Source organism: Ornithorhynchus anatinus, chromosome 3 (assembly GCF_004115215.2).
Source record: "Ornithorhynchus anatinus isolate Pmale09 chromosome 3, mOrnAna1.pri.v4, whole genome shotgun sequence".
Lineage (NCBI taxonomy): Eukaryota > Metazoa > Chordata > Mammalia > Monotremata > Ornithorhynchidae > Ornithorhynchus > Ornithorhynchus anatinus.
In genome coordinates this window covers 26,534,729-26,560,154 of record NC_041730.1, presented here as the reverse complement: position 1 = coordinate 26,560,154, position 25,426 = coordinate 26,534,729, and the positions used below count along the sequence as shown (strand labels likewise).

At 40.4% G+C, this 25,426-nt stretch overlaps 1 protein-coding gene across 2 annotated transcripts in view; it reads right to left on the bottom strand.

Annotated features, from left to right (window-relative positions):
- The window catches only part of LRRC4C (leucine rich repeat containing 4C), a 979,945-nt gene that overhangs the window by 435,037 nt on the left and 519,482 nt on the right, over positions 1-25,426 (bottom strand). The gene's annotated exons all lie outside the window — the stretch shown is intronic.

Sequence of the window (25,426 nt, the reverse complement as noted above, 5' to 3'; positions counted from 1 at the left end):
ATATAAGGGAGCTGAATGAGTGACTTAGCCAACTGAAAGGAGTTTCTGTTTGATGTGGAGATGGGTAGAAAACCACTGGAGTTTTTGGAGAAGTTAGGAGGTGTGTGCAGAAACAGCAGGGGCTAGTAGATAAAGCACAGGGCTGGGAGTCAGAAGACATGGGTTTTAATCCTGGATCTGCCACTTGACTGCTGTGCAACCTTGGGTAAGTCACTTAAATTCTCTGTTTCTCAGTTACCTCATCTATAAAATAGGGATAAAAGACAGTAAAGCCTGGGGGATGGGGACTGTGTCCAACCAAATTAGTTGGTATTTACCCCAGCACATAGTACAGTACACGACATATAGTAAGCATTTAACATATACCATATAAAAAAGAATGATTTTTTAGAAAAGTGATGTGGCCAGCAGAAGGAAATATGGACTGAAGAAGGGAGATACTGAGCAAGAAGACTTGTGCAATTGTTCAGGCAGGATATGGAGATCACTACTGAACTCAAGTCTTTGAATATTTATTTTATCAATTTTAAATTGAAAATTCAGTAACCAATACTAAAGGTTTTATGAAGTTATTCAACTATTCTAAATTACTCGATATTCTGAAATGTAATTTCTACTCTCTCATAGTGCTTTCAAGCAAACAATGTTTACTCGTTTTGCAAATCATCTAAGTGTCAAATTCAAGAATTTTTTCCTATAATAAGAACTTCAAAGATTTAAATGCCATATAAGCACTTGAGCATTCAGTAACAAAAGTAAAGATCAAGCATCAGCCTGCTTAATGCAGAAAATCATATCTGGGATAATAGGGCTTTCCACAAGCCTTTGCCTTAATAATAATTGTGGTATTTGTTAAGCACTCGTTATGTTCCAGGCACTTTACTAAGTACTGGGGTAGATACCAGCAAATAGGTTTGAACACAGTCCCTGTCCCACGTAGGGCTCACAGTCCCAATCTCCATTTTACAGATGAGGTAACTGAGGCTCAGAAAGTGAAGTGTTTGCCCAAGATCACACAGCAAAGTGGCAATGTCAGGATTCAAACCCATGACCTTCTGACTCCCAAGTCCGTGGTCTCTCCACTACACCATGCTTGGCCCTTTCCAATAAATTAAGAAGGCGTTGGATGGGGAACAGGCCAGAAACTCCTTCACTATGGGGAGAATAGTATTCATTCATTCATTCAGTAGTATTTATTGAGCGCTTACTATGTGCAGAGCACTGTACTAAGCGCTTGGAATGAACAAGTCGGCAACAGATAGAGACAGTCCTCGCCCTTTGACGGGCTTACAGTCTAATCAGGGGAGACAGACAGACAAGAACAATGGCAATAAATAGAGTCAAGACTCTATGACTCCACCCTTTCAACCCTACCTTAAACCATGCCCCCAGTCATTATGTACCATATCTAATGAGAAGCAGCATGGCTCAGTGGAAAGAGCACAGGCTTGGGAGTCAGAGGTCATGGGTTCTAATCCAACCTCTGTCACTTATCAGCTGTGTGACTTTGGGCAACTTCTCTGTGCCTCAGTTACCTCATCTGTAAAATAGGGAATAAGACTGTGAGTCCCACGAGGGACAACCTAATTATCTGTATCTACCCAGTGCTTAGAACAGTGCTTGGCACATAGTAAGCTCTTAACAAATACCAAATTATTATAATTATCATTAATGCACTGCAAAGATCCATCCACCATTTTGAATCTTGCTAAGGAGTGAAGAGACATTCCCACCCTACACAGTCTTCAGCTCCTCTATGCAGGGAGTTGGATCAAGCTCAGCAATTACCTCCCAAACACATCATTAAAATGACTCCTCAGTTGTATTTTCCTACCATGACTCAGGCAACTCGTAGTGGAGTGCCATGCACCCTGTGAGCATTCAATCAATACTAGAGGATAATGATGCTTTTCAGGCTCAAAACATTATGACAACTGAGCCTCATGTCCAGGTTGGAAGTGTTTCAACCAGGTGATAATTAAAGTAAAGCACACTGAGCACTTCACTGCTGTCACATTAGTCACTGGTCACCAAAAAGGACACAGATAAATATCAATTTTCCCACCTGGTACCTGAGTTGGTTACATACCTGCATCTTGGGTAAGAATATTGTCAAACTTTCAATTTCAGTCAAAACCCTCAAAATGTCACTTCTCAGGTAAACTCAAATGACACATCATTTCCTTAATATTGTATCAGTAGCGGTGGAATGAAAGCTTAGTGTATGCTCCCATCTTCTACAATCACAACATTTAATGAATGAACCTTAGGAGAATGAACATAGACAACCCCTAGCAACAGTATGTTCAATTTACATAGTCCCTGTTGGGAAAATGCATCAGTGTTTGTGATTTCCTAATTACAAACAGACAAGAAGCAGATTATTAATGTCCCCTGAATCATTTCCAAGGCATCCTGTGAAAACTAAACATAATGGGTTTTAAAAAACGGTATTGTCTCTAATAGTTAATTATAGTACTGGTGAGTCTAGCAAGGATAGGGCATTGTAAAATGCAATAACAAAGATCTTTCTATTGATAGTACTTCATATCATCTTCTCACTAAAACAAACATAAATTTGAAGGTATTCAATAAGGAATGTTGGTTTCTCTACAGGCTATTCATGGATGGTAATATACATTGGTGATTTTTTTCATGCTCTGGGATAGGACTGTTTCATGTTATTTCTGTGATTTTTAACATATTGGTTGATTTTGCGCTGGTAGAGGATAAAGACTTCCTATAGTTCACATACCAGAAGGCCTCTCTCATGGTTGAATGAATATGAACACTGCTAAAGGTACCAATTATTCAGATCTTCAGTGGGCAGTCATCGGGGAGATTATGGTCTCCTTCTGTGTCGTGACATGACCTCCTGGTGTGTTGCTAAATTGTGGGGAAATATATAAATGATTTAAGGAATCCCAAGCTGGCAGAAACTTGTTGCTGGGCTGAAGAGGTGACATCACAATGTTGTAATGGTATATGCTCTAGAAATGGGTAGATCCATAACACAATGAAGGACTCAGGCATCAGTTTCAACATGATGATGGGTTACAGACTTTCAAACCTTCCCCTAGACATAAATGAGTAAATGACTCCATGTCTCCTTATAAAACATGTCCTCATTATCTGCATATGTACCCACCATGGCAGAGATCCCAGAGGGGAAAAAAAAAACCCAAAACTTTTATGGATCCAGGAAGACTAATCTCAGTAATATCAACCTCTGAAAACTTAATTCTTTGAGGAGATTTATAACAAGTTTATGCAAAAATGATGAAATCTTGGAAAAACCCATTGGACCTCACAAGAATGAAAATTTAGACAGCAGTGGGCAACTGTGGAGAAAATGTGCAAATTAAGCACGCATCTAAGATCAAAATAGTTGCCCTTTACTGGTGACATCCATGTTTAACAACTGAGATTAAGGAATGATCCTATTATTACCTGGTGCTATTGGTTCCACTTGACAAAATACTTGACAAAACTTCATGAGTTGCAATCAATATTTTTGAAGGTATAGGAAATAGCCAGATGGCTGATGATCAAAGTTCTGCCGAATGAAGTTACTGGCCAGGAACTCTGACAGTATCATACCAATTGATTGAGAAGAGAGTCTTATCTGCCACTATAATTAAGAATATTAAATACAGTCTGAATAAGAAAAGATGAAGATTTTTGGCACTTTTGAACAACAATCCATGTCCTGACTTGGTGAGAATGACTTGGATATTAAACGCTGCCTTCCGCAAAGCCAAGCAGTGGTCCCCTACCACTTGAAGCTTTCCATGATGCCTGTGTCAAGACATACAGATCATGTTAAGGGATGAAATGCTAAGAATGAAGAAATTATGCAATTATTTCAAGTATTTCAGTATCTCAAAAGGAGATCTCCCACCTACTCTCAAAATCTACCCCCTCCACCAGAATCTCAACTCCACCCCTTCATATCTTATCAAAAAATATTTCCACCTCCCTTCTTTTTTCTCTGACCACCAGTTTCAACATTTCCCTCTCCAGTGAATTCTTCCCCACTGCTTTCAAACTTGATCATGTATTCCCTATCCTAAAAAAAAAAATAGTCCCTTGACCCCATGGCTCCCTCCAGTTATCGCCTCATGTCCCTCCCACCATTCTATCCCAAACTCCATATGTGAATTGTCTACTCCCACTGCCTCCATTCCTTTTTCTCCAATTCTCTCCTTGACTCCTTTCAATTTGGCTTGCATTCCCCTCACTCTACCAAAACTGTCTCTCAAAGGAAACCAGTGATCTCCTTCTTGCCAAATCTAACAGCCTGTACTTCATTTTAATCCTGCTTAACCTCTCAGCGGCCTTTGATGCCGTAGACCCCCCTTCCCCAACCCCCGGCCCTTCTGAAAACATTATTCAACCGTGGCTTCACTGACACCACCCTCTTCTGGTTTTCCTCCTCTTTCTTTGATTGCCTATTCAGTCTCTTCCATGGGCTCCGCCTTTGCCTCCAATCTTTAAATATGAGAGTGCTTCAAGTCTCATTTCTGGGACTCCCATTCAGTAAAGCTCTGGCTCTTGCTTCTTCAAAAACACACAGCAGGCATTTGGCAGAACTGGGATTAGGACTCAAGTCCCCTAATTCCCAAGCCCTTACTCTATCCAATAGGCCATGCTGCTCCCCCCCTGAAAGAAACAGTCTCTGCAAAAGTACACCTTCATTGGTCAGGGCAATGGATACAAAGAACTGAAATGGAGAAATTGGATACAAGACCAAAATAATGGTTTTAAATTTATAATTAAGCACAACCTCAAAGGATACAAAATAACTAACTCCATGGGAGTAAAATACCACAAAACAGTTATGATACAAATAGGCAAAATGAAAACAACATCCATTTTTGGAAATAGGAACTGCAACTGCACAGCAAATTACAACTGTTTGATTCACAAGGTGGCAGGAATTTTTCGATCTTGCATCAGTAGTTTCTTCCACAGTTTCGCATATGGATTAAACTTTGACTTCTATAGTATGGTCTTTGCACATGGAGGACAATCTCAATTGTGTAGAGGAGTGCTTAGATCTAGGGAACATGCAAGATAACTTGCTATATATCCTGGATGATATATCCACTGGGCAAATATTCAACTGACTTTGTAGGAAATCTCCTAGTCCTACTGCCTCAATGTATAACTGCGACTGTAAAGGTCCAAGACCTTCCAGTTTGCTCACTTGTTCGATCCTTTTTTTAGTAAGTAGCTGTAAATGTCAGTCATTTCTTGCAGCTTTGCTCTTTTGCCTCATGAACAACCCAAACATTCTATTCTCCCAGTGATTTGATATGTCGGCAGTTGCTTCCCAGCTACTGACACCTTCATTTCTTTGCTTCAGGTTGTGTTTCAACCTGTCCTTATAGTATTTCTTCTGAGTTGCTTACCACTGGCCTCATTCAGTTTGTCTTACATCATTATTGGCAGTTCTAGAAGGAAATGTTTAGATATGTGTCAGTCTTACTCAAAGAATTCACCACAAACCAGTGGCAATCACAAAATAGTCTTTGTTGTATTGAAACATTTACAATTTGCTATTCCTGGAATTGTTTGTTTGTGTTTTATTTTTGTCTGTGTCCTAGTCTCATCTTATAGACTGTAACATCGTTGTGGGCAGGGAACTATCAACTGAGTTATATTGTACTACTATAGCTAATAATAATAATTGTGGTGTTTTGAAGCACTTTCAATGTGTCAGGCATGGTACTGAGCACTGGGTTACAAAGGAAATCAGGTTGGACATAGTCCCTGTCCCATGTGGAGTTCACAGTTTCAATCCCCATTTTAGAGATGAGGTAACTGAGACACAGAGAAGTGAAGTGACTTCTTGCCCAAGGTCATACAGCAGACAAGGATAGATGCGGCATTAGAAGCCATGACTTTCTGACTCCCAGGACTGTGCTATCCACTATGCCATATACTCTCCCATGCACAGTAGGACAGTACTGTGCACACAGTAAGTGCTTAGTAAATACTATAGATTTGATTGACTTCCTCTAATAACTAGAACAAATGACATGTCTTTGCATGTTGGGTGTTTTCTATGTTTTGAAGGGCTTCCTTGTCAATAGAAGGAGACCTGTGATAATACTGGAACTGTTTGCATAGTTCAGAGGTTCCAGAATGGCCTGTATAAGGCTATGTTTTACCTTTACTGCTGATTGATTGAATAGTGTGATTTAACGGTGTGAGCTCTTTCTTGGTTTGGGGTGGTCTGCACAGTGCTGAATCTATTCGTGATAACCCCACTTATTACACATGATTGTTTCAGAGATGATAAATCTACTCACGGAAAAACATGAACAGCTTCAAAAACATCTTGTGATGCCACAGGACTCAGGCAGGAATGAGACTTACAGAAACTCCTATCACAACGTGCAAATCAATATAAAATTAATTTCTAATTTCTCGGCCCCCACCCAATAGCACGTGCATACATACCTCATTTATATACTTGATTACTTCATCCTATCTCTAATTTATTTTAGTATTTTCATCCCCCACTAGGTTGTAATTCCTTTGAGGCTAGGGATCATGTATACCCATTCTATTGTGCTCTGCCAGGTGCTGAGCACAGTGCTCTGAACGTGCTAGGCTCTCAGTATGACTGATTTTGGCTGAAATCAAGTTGGAGCAAAGTAATGAAAATGGCTTTAAAGGTTTAGGAACAAATATTCTGAAAAGTGGGAAAGTAAATATACTGTAAATGGAAAATGATAAAAATGTATGCGATCAGGAATAACTCAGTAGTATTTATTGGACACATGTGCAGAGCACTGTACTACACACTGAATTACTACACACACAATACAACAGAAGTAGCAAATATGTTTCCTGCCCAAAATGGCACTTTTCATTCATTCAATCGTATTTATTGGTGCTATATCCTTCCTTCCATCAACAAGTCTATTTTCTACCCTTACCTTAGTTCATATTTCTTAAATTATCTTGGGTACTCAATGACTATTTGTATCTATAATCACAGCTGGATTCCATAATATATGAAGTCAAACCACATTTTTTAAATGGTAATTGCTAAGTACTTATTACATACCAGTCACTGTACTACATGCTGGGGTAGATACAAGCTAATAATTTCAGACACAGCCCATGCCCCACAGGGAGCTCACAGTCTTAATTCCCATTTACAGATGAGGGAACTGAGGTATGCAGCAGACAAGTGGCTGAGGCAAAATTAGAACTTGGGTCCTCTGACTTCCAGGCTGGTGTTCTTTTCTCTAGGCCATGCTACTTCTTACTCTCATTGCTCAGCCTTCCTCACCATCTACTCTCCCAAGTCCTTAGTGCTGTGCTTTGCATGCAGTAGATATTCAATAAATACTGTCGAATGGGATGATACAAGAAATTTAACAGCCCAGTTCTGGTGATACTCAATGAAAAGGATCCAGATCCAGATGGGCTTACAGGTTACAGGCGGAGATAATGATTTAGCAGTTTGGGAATCTACTTTCCTGCTTGTGAAGTGAACATATTAATTCTGTGTCATATTTACAGAGAATCTATATGAAAATAGATAGTAATTATAGGCCATGGATCCTTTTAACTTAGAGTCAATACGAATGAATGCAAGTAGCAGATAAATATGCAATATTTGAAAATAAAACTCTCTAATAGTGAGGTGCAGGAAAGACTGTTCTATGCCAATTTTTTTTGGTATATCAGCCTGGTAACACTACGGCAATTATCTTCTGGTGTCAGTTGTGTTTTATTGTAAACAGAATATATACAGAACCAAACCCTCTTGGTATTTGGGTTCTTCAAGCTTGAATGAGGGGCTAATTTAGTTCAGATAGGAGTATGCCGGATGGAAACACTTGACTCATATCTAGACCAGAGGTCTAAAACAACCTCATGAATTTTCAATTGACTGATTTGCGGATCTTTCAGTACTTAGAGTCTTGTGAATATGAGTAACTCTCTGAAGACTCTTATTATACTATGGTTTTATCCTTGAAAAGCACTTGGAAATGTTATTTCAAATAAGCTTCCAGCACACTTGAGAACAACCATCAGTACCAAGTCTTTGGAAATGGGGGTAATATTTTGGGTCTTTAGCTCCTTCATGTATATCTTGAGTCTAAGTCTTCCTTTCTTATTTAAGGGTTGTCATGGTCATTTTGAAATCTTAAAGGTTTCACAGCGAATATGATTGTAGCACTCCCATCCAATAGAGATCTGACTCTTGCTACTTTCATTCATTCAATCATATTTACTGAGTGCTTACTGTGTGTAGAGCACTGTCTCTTTCAACTAGATACTCATGTTTATTTTCTTCCCACCAGTGGCTGTTTTTAATTTCCCTTTGTCTGGCTAGGTGCCCTTTAGGCAAGAAATCCAACTCAATTGTTTGATACCTCAAAGAAGTTATTTTGCCCTAAATTGTTTGCTTACCTAAAGGATGTTATGCAAACCAGTGGGAATGTTTGAAAAACAAATCAAACATGGATCCAGGTGGGAGCTCAGTGACTAGGTGCCAGAAAAATTTGCCTTGTTGATATGTTACATGTCTATCCACCAATCACATTCAGAGAGAGGAAGCGGGAGGAGAAAGGGGAAGATTTACCTAACGGGCCATTCTGCAAAATCACAAACCCAAGGGGGTAATCACTTTAACAAAATGTGATTTTAACTGGGGCAACATGGAATTAAGCATTATCCCCAATTGTTGCATTTTCTTTTCCAAATCCACTATATGGTTTGTAACTATAGTCTAGGCATCAAAGTTGAGGTCTCATTTTCTCACCATCAATACAAGTTGTCTCTTTCCATTTTGTCTGATGAATAGTGACCCCAGTATGGCTTTACACAGCTTCAGTAATACATAGCTCCCTGGTTGATTCCTCTATTTAAGTTCATACAGCATGGGTTGTTGAACATCATGAATTTCATTTTGCAATTGCAGTTTATCTCCTCCAGGTCTATCTTTATCTAGTCTATTCCAGCTTTATTGAGTGCACTGAAGTGAATGCCCCTGATTCAAATGTTCTAATATTTGGCAGGCATGGAGCAAGCTAGGATTTGGTGTTTTAGCCTTTACAAGGGAAGGAATTAGATGTGGTTAATAATTGAGTGTTTAGATGTAATATGTGATCTTCTCTGCTGAAATTCAATTAGGAGCATCACTGACAATACTTGCAGACAACACATACTCTTGCTTGTCCAGCTTCACTAAATCATGAATGCCACTAGGTTGTTTAGTCCTTTAAAATTTAAGATCCTTGAGGGCAGGGACATGTCTTCCAATACTTCGGCCCTGTACTCTCCCAAGCACTTAGTACAATGCTTTGCACCCAATATGAGTTCAGTGAATTCCACTGACAATTGATTGATCATAATATATGCATTTTAGAAGTTATATAAAATAAAGGAGTCCAGGACACATTTGCCCTAGAGCCAATGGGGAACAATTTTAGTTGCAAAGAAAGAAAATGCCTGATGAATAAAATCACTCAAGTGAAAGTACGCTAACACTTGATATATTTAAGGATGGATTAGGTTGTACTAGAAGGCGATGTAAGAATTAATCCCTTCATAGACTGTGCACCCCTCTAGGGTCAGGTACAGATCTAATTCTCAACTGTGTACTCTTTTCCAGTTCTTAGTAAAGGGCTCTGCATACAGCAAATGCTTAATAAATATTATTACTACTACTTAAAAATAGTCACTTGTATTAATCACAAGAGGTCTTTCTGCCCCATAGGTATTACAAGTAGAATGAGCAATTGCCCAATTTTATAATGGACAGTCCAGTGTATCAGTTGTCAGCTATGTCCCCTACCTGCTTCTGCTATAGCACCAGGAACTTTGTTGGACATTTTATTTGAAATGTCCACCCTAGCTCTGCATGTCGACCAAGTATCAAGGCATCACAGAAGCATCCATACTTACAGCTACTTGGGACGGGAACACATTAACTCTGGGTGGAATGAAGGATTCAAAGATTCCCCAGTGATACACTCTATCAGTTGCATTTATTGAGCACTTACTTTAAGTTGAACTACACACTTGCAAAAATACAATAAAATAGAGGTATAGGGCATGATCCCAAACCTCAAGGAGCTTACAGTCTAGCGGCAGACCCAGCAGAATACAATGTACATAAGTACTATAGGAATAAGGTATCAAAATCTGAACAGCTTTTGTTAAATAATTAATGCTCCGTATTCAGACATGTGATACTTTTCTGTTGGAAAAGGATTAGCTGAACTATTCAAGGGCTGTCAGTTGTCACCATATTTATGACCATTCACCATTCATCCTGCAGGTAAAAATGTTCTGATTGCCAAATCTGGTTTCCTGTAAGTGAAGTTAAAAAAAAATACTGTTTGGCTAAGAGGTCAAAAATCCATCTGTGGCAGCAGAAACATAATGGGCAGGATGTATCCTGACAAAACAGTGATGTGTTGTATTAAATCCATAAAAATGTAGGTGGTATACAAAGTGAAGCATCCGGTATGTATATTTTCTACTACAGGGGCACCTCTCTTTATTTGCAGTTAGTAAGCTGCAAATCTGACTTCACACCAGTAAGAGGCAGCTTCTCTAGCTCTGTCAGCACAGCTGAGGTAAAGGAATGTACTGAGCTTGCTCCTCTGGGCCAAAGCTATCACCAGGGAGGTAGGGAAGAAGATGCAAGCTTTTTATTTTTCTCAGGTCATGAGCTTTTTTATTTCAATAAGCAGCATGGAAAATGGATGTTGTGCTTAAGAAGGCCTAGCGGTGTCTCGTACAGGTCGCATTCCCCCCAGCAGCAAATGATGTATGTGTAATAGATTTGGCCCAGTAGGAAGAGACAAATTTTTACATGCAATTTCCTCTATATTTGGCCTCCTGTTCTCACTCCATGAATTGGATAAATTATTTAATTTATAGGGTGAACCTATTATCTACAGCACTGGGGTATGCATGCAAAGTAAAGAAAAACAGGTACTGTTTTGATAAGTAAAGATGCAGTTTCCCGAATCATGACCACATAGGTTGACATATAATAATGATAACAATAATAATAATAACATTCATTCAGCATTTGCTATGTGTTAGGCAATGTCAAGGTGCTAAGCAATATGATAAATGCAGATAATTAGATTGCATGTAGCCCCTGTCCCATGTGATGCTCAGAGTATAAGAAAGGAGGTCAGATATTTTAGGCCCGTTTTACAGATGAGGAAATTGGGGCACAGAAAAGTTAAGTGATTTAACAAAGGTGACATCGCAAGCAATTGATGGGCCAAGACTAGAACCCATGTTTCTTTATTTCCAGGCCTGTGCTCTTTTCAGTAGATCATGTTGCCTCTTTTGACACCTGGATTCAAATACACAAATCACAACTGAAGAAGTCCAGATGTCCAGCAAAGTGGTTTGTAAAATAAAGAGTACTCCTAATAGTCCTGATATTTCAACAGTTTGTTTGATTAAATTGGGAAGCAGCATGGTCTGGTGAATAGAGCATGGGCCTGGAAGTAAGAAGGACCTGGGTTTGAATTCTGGCTCTTTTACCTCTCTGCTGTGTGACCAACCTTGGGCAAGTCACTTTACTGTTCTTTGCCTTCGTTCTCTAATCTGTAAAATGAGGATTAAGACTGAGAGTCCCATGTGGGACATGGAATGCATCCAAACTGATTCACTCGTATCTACCCCAGAGTTCAGTAGAGTGCCTGGCACAGAGAAAGCACTCAAAAAATACCATTAAAATAATAAGAATGATAATAGCCAATTTTAAAAATCCAAATTGATCACCCTCAATAGTCTTCATGACATCCATCTTCTCCCCACCCCCCCAACCTTCTCCCCTACTTTCCCATCCTTCCCTGTATATCCTCAGAGGAGATCTCCTCCATCCTCGCAAATGCCACCCCCTCCACCTGTCCTTCGGACCTCATTCCCGCTCACTTTATAAAAACCATCGCCCCCCCCCACCCTTAACTTCTATCTTCAACCACTCGCTCACCAGTGGCTGCTTCTCCTCTGCCTTCAAAGATGTCCATGTCTCCCCCATCCTAAAAAAAACCCTCTCTCGATCCCACTTCCCCTTCCAGTTATCACCCTGTCTCCCCCCATCCTTCCTTTCCAAACTCCTAGAATGAGTCATCTACACTCGCTGCCTGGAATTCCTTAACTCCAATTCTCTCCTGGACCCCCTCCAATCTGGCTACCATCCCCTCCACTCTACTGAGACTGCTCTCTCAAAGGTCATCCATGACCTCCTTCTTGCCAAATCCAATGGCTCCTACTCTATCCTAATCCTCCTTGACCCCTCAGCTGCCTTTGACACTGTAGACCATCCCCTTCTCCTCCACACCTTATCTCACCTTGGCTTCACGGACTCCGTCCTCTCCTGGTTCTCCTCTTATCTTTCTGACCGTTCATTCTCAGTCTCCTTTACAGGCTCCTCCTCCCCCTCCCATCTTCTAACTGGAGGGGTTCCTCAGGGGTCAATTCTTAGCCCTCTTCTGTTCTCCATATACACTCACTCCCTTGGTGAACTCATTCGCTCCCACGGCTTCACTATCATCTCTACGCCGACGACACCCAAATCTACATCTCCTCCCCTGTTCACTCCCCATCCCATCAGGCTCGCATCTCCTCCTGCCTCTAGGACATCTCCACCTGGATGTCTGCCCGCCACCTAAAACTCAACATGTCCAAAACTGAGCTCCTTATCTTCCCTCCCAAACCCTGTCCTCTTCCTGACTTCCCTGTCACTGTGGACAGTACGACCATCCTTCCCATCTCTCAAGCCCGCAACCTTGGTGTCATCCTTGACTCCGCTTTCTCATTCACCACACACATTCAATCCATCACCAACGCCTGCCAGTCTCACCTTTACAATATCGCCAAGATCTGCCCTTTCCTCTCCATCCAAATGGCTATCGTACTGGTACAAGCTCTCAAAATATCCCGGCTGTATTATTGTGTCAGCCTTCTCTCTGACCTCCCTTCCTCCTGTCTCTCCCCACTCCAGTCTATTCTTCATTCCACTGCCTGGATCATCTTCCTGCAGAAACACTCTGGGCATGTCACTCCCCTCCTTCAAAACCTCCAGTGGTTGCCTATCAAGCTCCACATGAGATAAAAACTCCTCACTTTGGGCTTCAAGGCTCTCCATCACCTTGTCCCCTCCTACCTCTCCTCCCTTCTCTCTTTCTACTGCCCACCCTGTATACTTCGCTCCTCTGCCACTCACCTCCTCACCGTCCCCTGTTCACGCCTATCCCGCCGTCTATCTTTGGCCTACGTCCTCCCACTGTTCTGGAATTCCCTCCCTCCTCACCTCCGCCAAACTGCTCACCTCCTCCAAGAGGCTTTCCCAAACTGAGCTTCCCCTTTTCCCTCTGCTCCCTCTCTGCTCCCTCTCCACCCTCTGCTCCCTCCCCCTTCCCCACTTCACCTCCCCTCAGCTAAGCCCCCTTTCCCGCTGCTCCTCCCCCCTCCCTTCCCCTTCCCTCAGCACTGTGCTCATTTGTATATGTTTTTATTACCCTATTTATTTTGTTAATGAGGTGTACATACCCTTGATTCTATTTATTGTGATTGTGTTGTCTTGTTTTTCTCTGTCTCCCCCGATTAGACTGTAAGCCCGTCATTGGGCAGGGATTGTCTCTATCTGTTTCTGAATTGTATATTCCAAGCACTTAGTACAGTGCTCTGCACATAGTAAGCACTCAATAAATACTCTTGAATGAATGAATAAACCTTCTTATTGTCTTCAATAACTCTTCATCTTTCAAGAATCAACCACTCCCATGAACCTGACCTAATGTGTTCTGGGAAAATCTGTACTACCAAAACTCATTGAACTGGAAGATGGCAATACACTCTTTGCAACAAACGAGAAAGCACAGTGGCTAAGCATGGATGTGAAAATGAAACTGGGATAATGTGGGGATAAAAATAATCTTTAGCAGCCATACATTTGGTATTAGTTTGGAATGATCCCAGTACATTCTTGCTCAACAAGGTCTAATGTGACTGCCTGATATTCAAGAAAATTGATTTAAAAAATAAAATAGCAAAACTACATGAAATCAATGGTTTCTTTATTCCACTATGGTGAAATAGTATCAAGATCAGTCTCGAAGGCAATTCACTGATACTTTAGTAGCGAGTTAACCAAATGTGAGATGCAAGTCAGCACCTTGCAAGTGCAGATTTATCTTTATCCCTTTGTCTAAAAGATGAAATCATTCATTGGTGAGGATCTATTGAACCAAACTCAGGATGCAAGGAAAGCTGTATACACATATATAGTTGCATATATATATATGTAAAACTTGCATTCCTTACAGGAAAACACAGAATTGAGAAGTTTCCTTTTTTTGCTTTTTTTTTTTTGTCATGCAATTAAAAATGGATTCTATATACACTGGAAAGAGCCCAGGCTTGGGAGTTGGGTTCGATCATGGCTTCATGGGTTCGAATTCCGGCTCTGCAACTTGTCAGCTATGTGACTTTGGGAAAGTCACTTAACTTCTCTGTGCCTCAGTTACCTCATATGTAAAATGGGGACTAAGACTGTGAGCCCCACATGGGACAACCTGATTACTTTATATCTACCCCAGCGCTTAGAACAGTGCTTGTCACATAATAAGTGCTTAACAAATACCATTATTATTATATGCTATGACAGATCAAAGTAAATATTAAATATACTGTTTTTATATCATTTTTCTTATTCATCCACTATTTGAAGGTTGAAAATGTTTTCTTCTTTTGAGAAAATAGGTTTCCAAGGAGAAAAATATTGTGTTGTTTTTTCAGTGGCATTTGTTAAGCACTTATTCTGTGCCATGGACTGCATTAAGCACTGGTGTAGATACAAGCTAATCAGGTTGAACACTGTCCATGTCCCACATGGAACCCATAGTCTTAATCAAAATTTTATAAATGAGGTAACAGGGGCACAGAGAAGTTAAATAATTTGCCCAAGGTTACACAGTAGGCTAGTGGTAGTGGTGGAGTTGGGATTAGATCCCAGGTCCTCTGATTCTTGGTTCCATGCTCTATCCCCTAGGCCCCGCCTCTTCCTTTCCATGTATGATAAAAATGAGGGTCTTTTTGTATCGAGTATAATGAATGGGATACTTTAAAATGTTCTCAACTAATCTAGGGCACAGTCACAGTCAGCAAAGAGTTGACTCAAAATCAGACAAGGGGTTAATCTGGGAAAAATTTGAATATTCATTCTCAATATGGAAAATGAAAAGGCAGGTGTAGCAAATGGCTGAATACCCCAAAGTAGCTCTATGCTTTTATTTTAGGCACTGGCACATGATTCAACATACACATTGTGAAGGAGCAGACTTCAGCTACATAAAAAAACAGACAATTTTTTGTTAATGAAGATAGGAGCCTGAAGATGCTCGAAACTACTCATAACTCTCTGAAATATACAGTCTCAACCAGAATCACACTAAACTGTAATAGCTGTGACTCTAAACTGCATACAGGGTGAAGATTCAATCAGTGGTATTTGTTGAGTGCTTACTCAGTGCAGAGCACTGTATAAATCACTTGGGAGAGTACAACGCAATAGAGTTGGTAAACATGATCCCTTCATGTTTAAGGAATATGGACATGGACTTATCCAGATTGTTTTGGTTTTTTTTATCACATAGCCCAGTTTCCAGCTGTCTAGCATTGATAAGGTGCCTGGCACCTTTAACTGGGTTTTATGTTTGAATGACCAACCTCCTTCTGTGTTAGCTCCTACAACTGTATCGCCTAGTTCAGAGGTAGCACCCATGTTCCCAGAGGCTTGGGAACACTGTTTCCTTCGTAACACTGACTTCTCAAATATTTTAATCGTTTAGTAGGAAAAACAACCTTTTCATCAACTCCAACTGGTTATTTTCCCTCTGATAATGACCTATGCGCTCCCTGGTATGTTTCTATTATCCAACAGCTGCATTAATGCAGTCGTGCACTCTTAACTGCCAAGGATACGAAGCAGGTCAGAGTCCATTCTAGAATCATGAAACTCCCAACTATTATCATAATTCATATACTGAATAAAAAACAAAGCTCATTGCAATAATTCAAGGAAACACTTCCAAGGAGATATTGGAGAGTGTATTCACAAAGGAAATCTAAATGATGGGGATCATTTAATCAGCACCCACTTCTTTACCTTTACTGTTTAACTGTGATCTCCACCATTTCCTTTGAATTATTTCAGATACACGACTGACCATCACTCTTTTAATAACCTGGCTCAGAAAAGTGAATATATGTGTGTGTACGTGTGTGTGTGTGTGTGTGTATAAAATTGCCCTTCAGTGTATCAGTCATTTAATTAATGAGCATTTGATGTTCTCTCTATTCTTTCACTTGCTTGCTCTAAGTACCTAGTATTATGATTCTTACTATTCATTAGACGTAGCCTAATTTGTATCTTGTTTATCACAATCTAGATGATGCAGAACAATCCACTCATCATTCACTTTTTTTTTCCTAAAGATTTTACAGACCGTATTAGGGTGTTAACCATGACAAAAAGTCATTATTTTCATAGACATACAGTACATTAATATACAATTTGAAAGTACTATACATTAAAAAACCTAATCCATATTTGCTATAATAAGGTACAAAATAATAGCTCTCTTTCTAAAGAATGATTTCTTCTTATTGTGTCTCTTATCACTGCATTTTTTTACTGTATGCTTTCTATATAGAGAGCACTATAAACACTTGGGAGAGTACAATATCCCCAGAGTGGTAGATGGTTTACCTGGCCACAATGAGCTTACAGTCTAAGGTTCCACAATCATAATTAATTATTGCAAGAATAAAGTAATTGATAAATATCTTATCAATTTGGTATATTTTGATACATATCACAAACCTTAGTACAGATTACTAGTGATTTAGGGGAAAGAGGCTTGGAAGTCAGAGATTGTGGGTTCTAATCCTGCCTCCACCTCTAATCAGCTATGTGACTTTGGGCAAGTCACTTAATTTCTCTGTGCCTCAGTTACCTCACCTGTAAAATGGGGATAAAGATTGAGTCCCACGGGGACAATCTGATTACCTTGTATCTACCCCAGTACTTAAAACAGTGCTTGGCAAATAATACTTGCTTAAAAAACACCATCATCATTATTATTATTTTTGAAAAGAATCACATATTAAATGAGATCATTAATCAAAGGTGTCACAACCTGGAATCTCCACAAAAACAAATAATTAAAAGGGCTGCACAAATTTATGTGCTTTCATGTACATTAGACATCCAAAGAAAAGCAAAATGACTAAATTATTGTTTCATTAGCTGGACCAACTACTCCTGGGGCCCAAGAATCTTCCCAGTTTCCCATCGCCCAACAATTTGCTCCACTGGACTCACAGCTCCCGCATCTCGGTCACCAGGGTGAACCTCCCACAACCCAAGGAGGTGAAGATAGCTAGAGTCTCAGCTGTCACCTGGATTGGGGGAGTGATGGGAAGGGGTGTTGAGGGGAGCAGGGGTCATCCTTAAGGGAAAAAGCAAGACTTGGGGAGTATCACTAGTCCCCAAGTATCCTGACTTTTTTGCCAAGAGCTGGGGTCCAGGTTCCCACATTTCTGCTAGCTTATATACAGCTGCCTGAAACTCTGCTCCAACCCTGGCCACAAGTACTGGGCATAAGGGAGAACAATCTGTTTAAGAGTAATAAAGCAAGACTTAAAACCCAACTCTTGGTAAATAAGCCAAAACTGCCATGTGGACACTTCTGAACTGGTCCCACCCTTGCCAGGGGAATAGAACAGGTGTGAGGAAGCAAGAACAAAAGAGATATAGAGACCTCAGGTGATTCTTGCTGGCAAAAAGCATACCCTCCACGCTTCACTCATTCCCCACCAACTTGTTTACTGGGATCCGGTGTCAGGTGTTGTGGGAAGGGGGAGTGGAGTCGAGGGAGATGGAGGGAATTTAAGAATCAGCTCTTGCCTTCTACCTTAGACAGGCAAACTCCTTTGAGGAGTTAAAGGTCACGTCCCCTATTACTGCCAACCATGCCACCTGCTGAGCTTTGAGAAGACAGTAAGCGCTCAATAAATATGATTGATTGATTGATCCAAGACAGCAGGTTGGCCTGGCCAGCCCTGGATGCCTTGTCCCTGGAAGCAGCGGGAGCAGGAGACAATACCAGGTCAGTTTTTAAGGGATGAAGTTATGCTCCAGGCACACAGCCCCACTTGGTCGTTCCTCCCATCAGCTCTTCTCTCCTTTACAGACTGCAGAAATTCTAAATGGCCAGGACACAAGCATAGTGCCAGACGAAGTGGGGGGAATTGAGGAGAGCAGAAGGATTGGACATGCAGTCCCTGTGATCCTCTGGTGATTTTGGAATGGTCTATTTTCGGCACCATGTTCCAAGAAGGGACCACATTACTGGGCTTTAGTAATAATAATAATGTTAGTATTTGTTAAGTGCTTACTACGTGCAGAGCACCGTTCTAAGTGCTGGGGTAGATACAGGGGAATGAGGTTGTCCCACGTGAGGCTCACAGTCTTCATCCCTATTTTACAGATGAGGGAACTGTGGCACAGAGAAGTGAAGTGACATGCCCACAGTCACACAGCTGCCAAGGAGCGGAGTCAGGATTCGAACCCATGACCTCTGACTCCAATCCCGGGCTCTTTCCACTGAGCCATGCTTTAGGAGATATGTGATTGTTATAGGCAGCACTGAGCTTGAGTCACTGGGTCAAGCCAGGTCAGGCCAGGGTCTGAGGTTAGAGCCCTAATGTCTTGGTGCTAATCCAGCCTTGCCCCCATCCAGGAAGGAATTTTAAAGGGTTTGAATGAGTTTCTGAAATAGCTCAGGGTTTGCATAATCAGAGTATTTCTATTTAAGAGTTTTGCTGAATCATCATCTTCATTTTCATGGTACTTTAGGTTCAGGAAGCTGCATATCTAGGTGTGGAATATTTCCAATGGGCAAGATAAATGATTCACCTTGAAGTTATGAGCAATTCAAAGCCTTGGCTAATCATGAAGCTCCTACTACCAAAATTAATCATAGAGTTGAAGCTACTATCTAAACATCAAAAGAAAGGAGGATTACCAATCTTCATTCATTCATTCCATCGTATTTACTGAGCCCTTACTGAGTGCAGAGCCCTGAACTGTTTGGAATGTATAATTTGTCAAGAAATACAGACAATTCTTGCCCAACAATGGGCTCACAGTCTAAAGGGGGTGACAGACAGCAAAACAAATAGGCATAAATACCATCAAAATAGATAAATAGAATCGTATATTTATACACATTAATAAAATAGAGTAATATATAATATACAAATATACGCAAGTGCTGTGGGAAGAAGGGGATAGAGCAGAGGGAGGGAGTAGGGGGAATGGGGAGGGAAGGGGAGGAGGGGCAGAAGGAAAGTGAGGGCTCAGTCTGGGAAGGCCTCTTGGAGGAGGTGAGTGCTTTGAAGAGGGGAAGAGAGTTAGTAAGCAGATGTGAAGAGCGAGGGCATTGCAGGTCAATAGTAGGACATGGGCCAGGGGTAGACGGTGGGACAGGCAAGAACGAGGCACAATGACAAGTGGCACTTTCCCAAGTGCTTAGTACAGTGCTCTGCACACACTAAGTGCTAAATGAATTGAGTTGAATGAATGATTTAATGAATAGTATTGAAAGGCAGTTTCAACTACTAACAGACATACATTTCAGCAGGCCTCAAAGTCAAGAGAAAATTTCACTTTCACCCAGCAGATCAGTACTAGGATCAACCAAACAGCCTCCTAGCTATCTTGTCCATACCTCTGTATGATCAAAGCCTATTTGTTAGTTAGAACAAAGCAGTTGGAGAAGAATGCATCTGTTTCTTCATTTCCTTTCTTCTCTGATCTCTTCCAATTTGAACTGATAGGGTTTTTCAGGAAGATAATTCCAGAACTGACTTCATGTGATAAATAAATATGTTTTATATTCTAAGCTGTTGCTTACCAGACTGGACTCTTAAAGATGGTGTTTTCCCATCCTGTAGCACAATTAAACACTAGTGCACCAAAAAGAAAACAGAGATGAAGTAGTAATACTGCCAAGCATGGAAGTCTATGTGTCTTTTGTTTATATTTTATTGCACCTTTTAAATCTCTGGTTCTCTGATACAGTCTCATGCCCACAGTAATTCAACACTGAAATCCCATTTCAAAGGAACCAGAACATCACCGAAACAGTAACCTGGATCTCAGTCTTGAGTGGCCTAGGAGGAAGTCATATTTCACAGTTTATCACATTAATGCTGATTGTGACCTCAGGCAGTGATAAAGAACAGCTTTCTCTGGCTCTTACAATGTGAGGGAGATTCTGGTTCATCTCTTACATAACCTCTTATAAATTCCTAAAAAAGCTGTAGAACTTAAATGACTGGGGTCCAATTTGCCATCTTAATGTTAATGAAGAAGGAAATACATAACTATGGAGATTTTAAACCTTGGTAAATAGTAGTAATTTGCCATCTGAATGGTAAGGAAGAAGGAAATACATACCTATGGAGATTTTAAAGCCTGGTAAATAGTAGATCCACTGTATTGCCCAATCGCTGAAGATTCACATGAGGAAATTTGTACACATCACTAGACAACAGAAGGGGACCCAGAACTGAACTCTGAAGAACACCCACAGTTACAGAGTCAGGGGGGAGGGGGCCAAAGGAAGAGTGGGTGAGAATGAGGCATGTCCAGAGAGAGGCATCTAAATGTGTATATATGTGTATATATATATAGATATAGATATGTATATATAAATTCATAGACACATGTAAATATAAATATGAATAAAGATGAAAAATATATCACTTTGATATGAGTTTCAATATCATCTGTGCCACAAAATTAATCAAATTGAAGCTGCAGCACAAGTTCATTGACCTGTCCCCTTGTCTCCTCAATCCATAATAGATTTCTGAAATACCAAGCCTGTTTGGGGTTCAGCACACAGTAATATCCTTGAACTCGTCTGCACTATTTCAATCCATTTCACGTGTACTTGAGGTTGAAATTTGTTCCATGTTTGCCAGAAGCAATTGGTTGCCAGAAGAGATCCATTAGCATTCAGCATTTTCTGTTAAATAATGCCCATAATCCTTTCTACTCTCTGGAATTCCTGATATTTGACTGTGACCTACCCTCACCCAACAGGATATCTGAAGTTTTTCTATATGATGTATTACACACAAAAAAATTCAACTAACATTTAGTGCTATGAGACAGTGAACACTTCGCTGAAGGATAGTGATAACCAATACTTAATCGCAGAATGTCCTCATGATTTGAGGCAGCTTTAAAAAATCTGGAAGGGTTAGTGTTCACTTTGCCTCGCTTTGCCTGGTGAATAGCCACCATAATGGGGAATGCTGAGAAAGCTGGAGCTGGATGGGTGAGTTGGAGCTGTGGGTGGGGTAAAGAGTGCTGGTGCTGGGGCCAGGGCCAGTACCCTTGATTAATAATGATAATAATAATGTTGACATTTGTTAAGCACTTAGTATGTGCTGAGCACTGTTCTAAGCACTGGGGTACATACAGGGTCATCAGGTTGTCCTACATGAGGCTCACAGTCTTCATCCCCATTTTACAGATGAGGTCACTGAGACCCAGAGAAGTGAAGTGACTTGCCCACTGTCACACAGCTGACAAGTGGCAGAGCCGGTATTCGAACCCATGACCTCTGACTCCCAAGCCCGGGCTCTTTCCACTGAGCCACGCTGCTTTGGCCAGGAGTTGTGTCGGGGGCCCTGGTAGGGCTCACCCTGCCCTGGGGAGAGGGCTTAGTGGGAAGGGTGACCTTTAGGGCATGAGCAGGAGAAGGAACCACTGAAGACAGGGGTTGAAGTCCAAGCCTTCTTTCCCCCTAGACTGTAAGCTTGCTGTGGGCAGGGAACGTTCTGCTTATTGTTATATGGTGTTTTTTCAGGAGCTTAGTACAGTTCTCTAGACACAGTAAGTACTCAATAAATACAATTGAATGAGTGATTAATATTTAATCTTGTCACCGTATTATTTTCATCTGCATAAAGGAAAGAATAGAGAAACTCTAAGGAAAAGGGTAAAGAGAAGAAAGGGAGGGGTGAAGAAGACTGCATTATGGATTGCACTATGGAACATTCCCCCAAAGATTTAATACATAAAATGTACAAACTCAGAGTAAGTGTAAAAATCAAATTTTTATTTGCAACAAAAATTATCAAGGAGAATTAAAAGGAAGATGTTTTCTCCATAAAGCTGTTCCTTCTTAAAGCATAGAGCTTTTGGCAATAAAGTTAATAGCAAACCAGTCAAAGCTTGTTTAGAATCTGAAATCGTTCTAATAGGTCTGTTTGGACAAATCATTCAACTGGCCCCAGAGAAAGTAGTAGGTGCCATGGAATTGCTTTTCTGCTGCACATCTAGAAATAATATATACTGCATCACCATTCGCAGTATGAAAAAAAAATGCAGGTGATACGGTATTATGTCTAAAGAATAATACTCCAATGGCAGACATCCCAGCACACAATTTAATTTTCCTTCATCATAAAAGCAGCTTCTGGGATAATGGAAACTGTAATTGCCAACATTAGAATAATCAAAGATTAAGGCACCAAAGGGCATTGGAAGCTTTCAATTACCTATTTGTTTTGCAAGACAACTGTGATTTCTGGTCTTTACAAACATCCAAGATGAAAAAGAAAGCACATGAAAGGGGAAAAGGAAAGAGAACAGTAGGGGAGGTCCTAGCCCATTGAGAAAAAAGAAGCATATTTCTTGCAAGTAAACCTGTTTAAAAGTTCACCATTTTAATTGTAAAATGCTGTGGATTCTCATTATATTTTAGTTTGTTTGTTAATTATGCTTTCTACTGGAGCTGTTTCTGAAAGCAAATTCATTCCAGACAGTCCCACCACATCACTGATGACTGGAGGTCATCTCAGAACCTGATTATAAGTGACCGGCTCCTTCTCAGGAAAAGCCATTTGGAACCCATAAAATGCCCTTTCTTCCTCAACCTATATAAAAATAGTCTCCTCTCTGACCTTATTCCCAAAATAACAGTGAATGTCTACTGAATTCTGATCCTATTTCAGGGATAATAACTGCTATTTTGAATTACACCTCTTCTTTCTGGAGGGTCTCTGATTGCTCTCAGTACGAGGCCACCTTATTTTTCCAGTCAGACTTGTTTTATTTCCTCTGTGGATTCCTCCATGCTTCTTCTTCTTTTCAGCCCAGGGAGCACTGGTCTCATTAAAATCGACTCCTGTTGCTCCAGTCCTGTTAACTTCAGTGGGAATAAGATCATCTCAGTGCACTCGTTGACCTGCACTTCATCTTTAACTCTAGCCCCACCAGCTGTCAGATTAACATCAAGAAAGGAAGCTTGTTATAAAAGGAACACTTTTATCTACCCTATTTGATTACGTGTGTTCTAATAGAAAAATGACCTACATTTTCAATTCCCAGCAGTGAATATAATAATTAAATATCCTGCTTAATAGAATATTAGCTGCCTCCTTCCTCCTTCCACCCAAACACCCCAAACAGTCCAATTTAATCCTACAAAGATGGATTAGAGAGAAAATGAACAACTAATAGGATCTATATAATTCTGACCTTCATTGTGTTGGACCAATTTCCCCTGACTTGGAGGTGCTATCTGTGATGGAGAGATTGGAGAGAACAGACCCAGACTGCCCAAGGAGTGACTAAAGATGAAAGAAATAAAGCCTTTCTTCACCATCACTCTAAGAACTTTCACATGAATGGGCAGGAAATAGCAGGGATTTCTCTCAGCTCCACTAGAGAAGATCTTCCACCAGGGATTTCAAAGTGAGCTGATCCCAGCCACCCTACATCACCGCATCAGCAGATTGTATGAATGCTACCACTAGTCTCAGTCCAGCAGGGAGAAACAAAATCAAGCTTAGTGTGCCCACAGGCAAAGAGGAGAATGATAACCAGATATCCTGTCATAACTCTCTCAGCAGATTTCAGGAATGTCTTTATACCTTGCTTTTTCTGAAGTGATTTCAGCTGCATAAATGCTAATCAAGGGACTAAAAGGTCATCTTCATAGGAAAAAAAGCACAGTGAAAAAACAGGCTGGTTCTTACTATTAACACTATTTTTATAATTACAGAATTATTATCAGGATGATGTCTCCGTGACACGGGGCACATAGACTTCTCTTCTATGTCTTTACTTAAGCCTATTTCTTAAAATGGGAATTTCACCAAGATGGCTCTCTCTGATCTAGTTGAATTTTGAATTTTTCTAACCACTGAAGTAGTTGTTGCCTAGTGGATAGAGCACAGGCCTGGGAGTCAGGCGGACTTGTGTTCTAATCCTAGCTCCACCACTGGTCTGCTGTGAGACCATCTCTGTGCCTCAGTTTCCTCATTTGTAAAATGGGGATTAACTGTGAGCCCTTTGTGGGACAGGGATTGATTATCTTAAATCTATCCCAGCAATTAGAACAGTGATTGGTATACAGTATGCACTTAAATTCCACAGTTATTATTATTATTATTTACTACATAGTCACTAGAGAAACATGCTTGCTCTGGTTTGGTTCAACATCAGGACTTTTGATATTTTTGTTCTAGGAAACACTGACACAAAGTTCATCTGGATGTAAAACCTTAATATCATGTACCCCAAGAATCTCTTTACTCAATCTTCCTTTGCTACATTAATTTCAGGGGAGAAAAATATCCCGAAAGAATTTTTCCTCTGAGAAAGCTTTCCTTTAAACAAAGATTAGAGATGCATATAACCTGTCATACAAATCTCCTCTCTGGGCTCCATTCTATGTTCTTTGACTATAACAGACCTCCAAGTAGTTTGTCAATAGAAATATTTAGGTGTTGGCCATACTCCAGACTCCTGCATTTGCACACAGCATTAAAATGGGCCATTACATAGGGCCATCATATGAGATACAATTGAAAGACAACCCAAAGATACTGCCATTCCTTCTCAGCAAATGTTCATCACATTGCCGAGGATATCAAAAGCAAAACATAAATATCTATCATATGCACACACATGAATTCACATGCCCTCTGAATAATGATTCTTACCTATCCTGTTCCACTTAAAGCCCTAAATGGAATCCAACTGTTGCCTTGTTATAGTTGCCTTGTCATTTTTGCAATTTTGTATTTGCTGAATTTTAATGGAATAATAGATAAATGCAATGCACCCCTCTATACTCCCTGCTTAAGACTATAATTTATCAGCTGTGCTACACTATAAGAAATGGTGTATTAGGAATGAGAATACGTTTCATCCACACACAATCCTTGGAGAGTCCCTCTACCACCTCTAAATAATTCAGATTCCATTTGTGTATCATGTCCAAGAGATTTAATAATTCTAGTTTATGTAGCTAAAAATTCAAAGTGT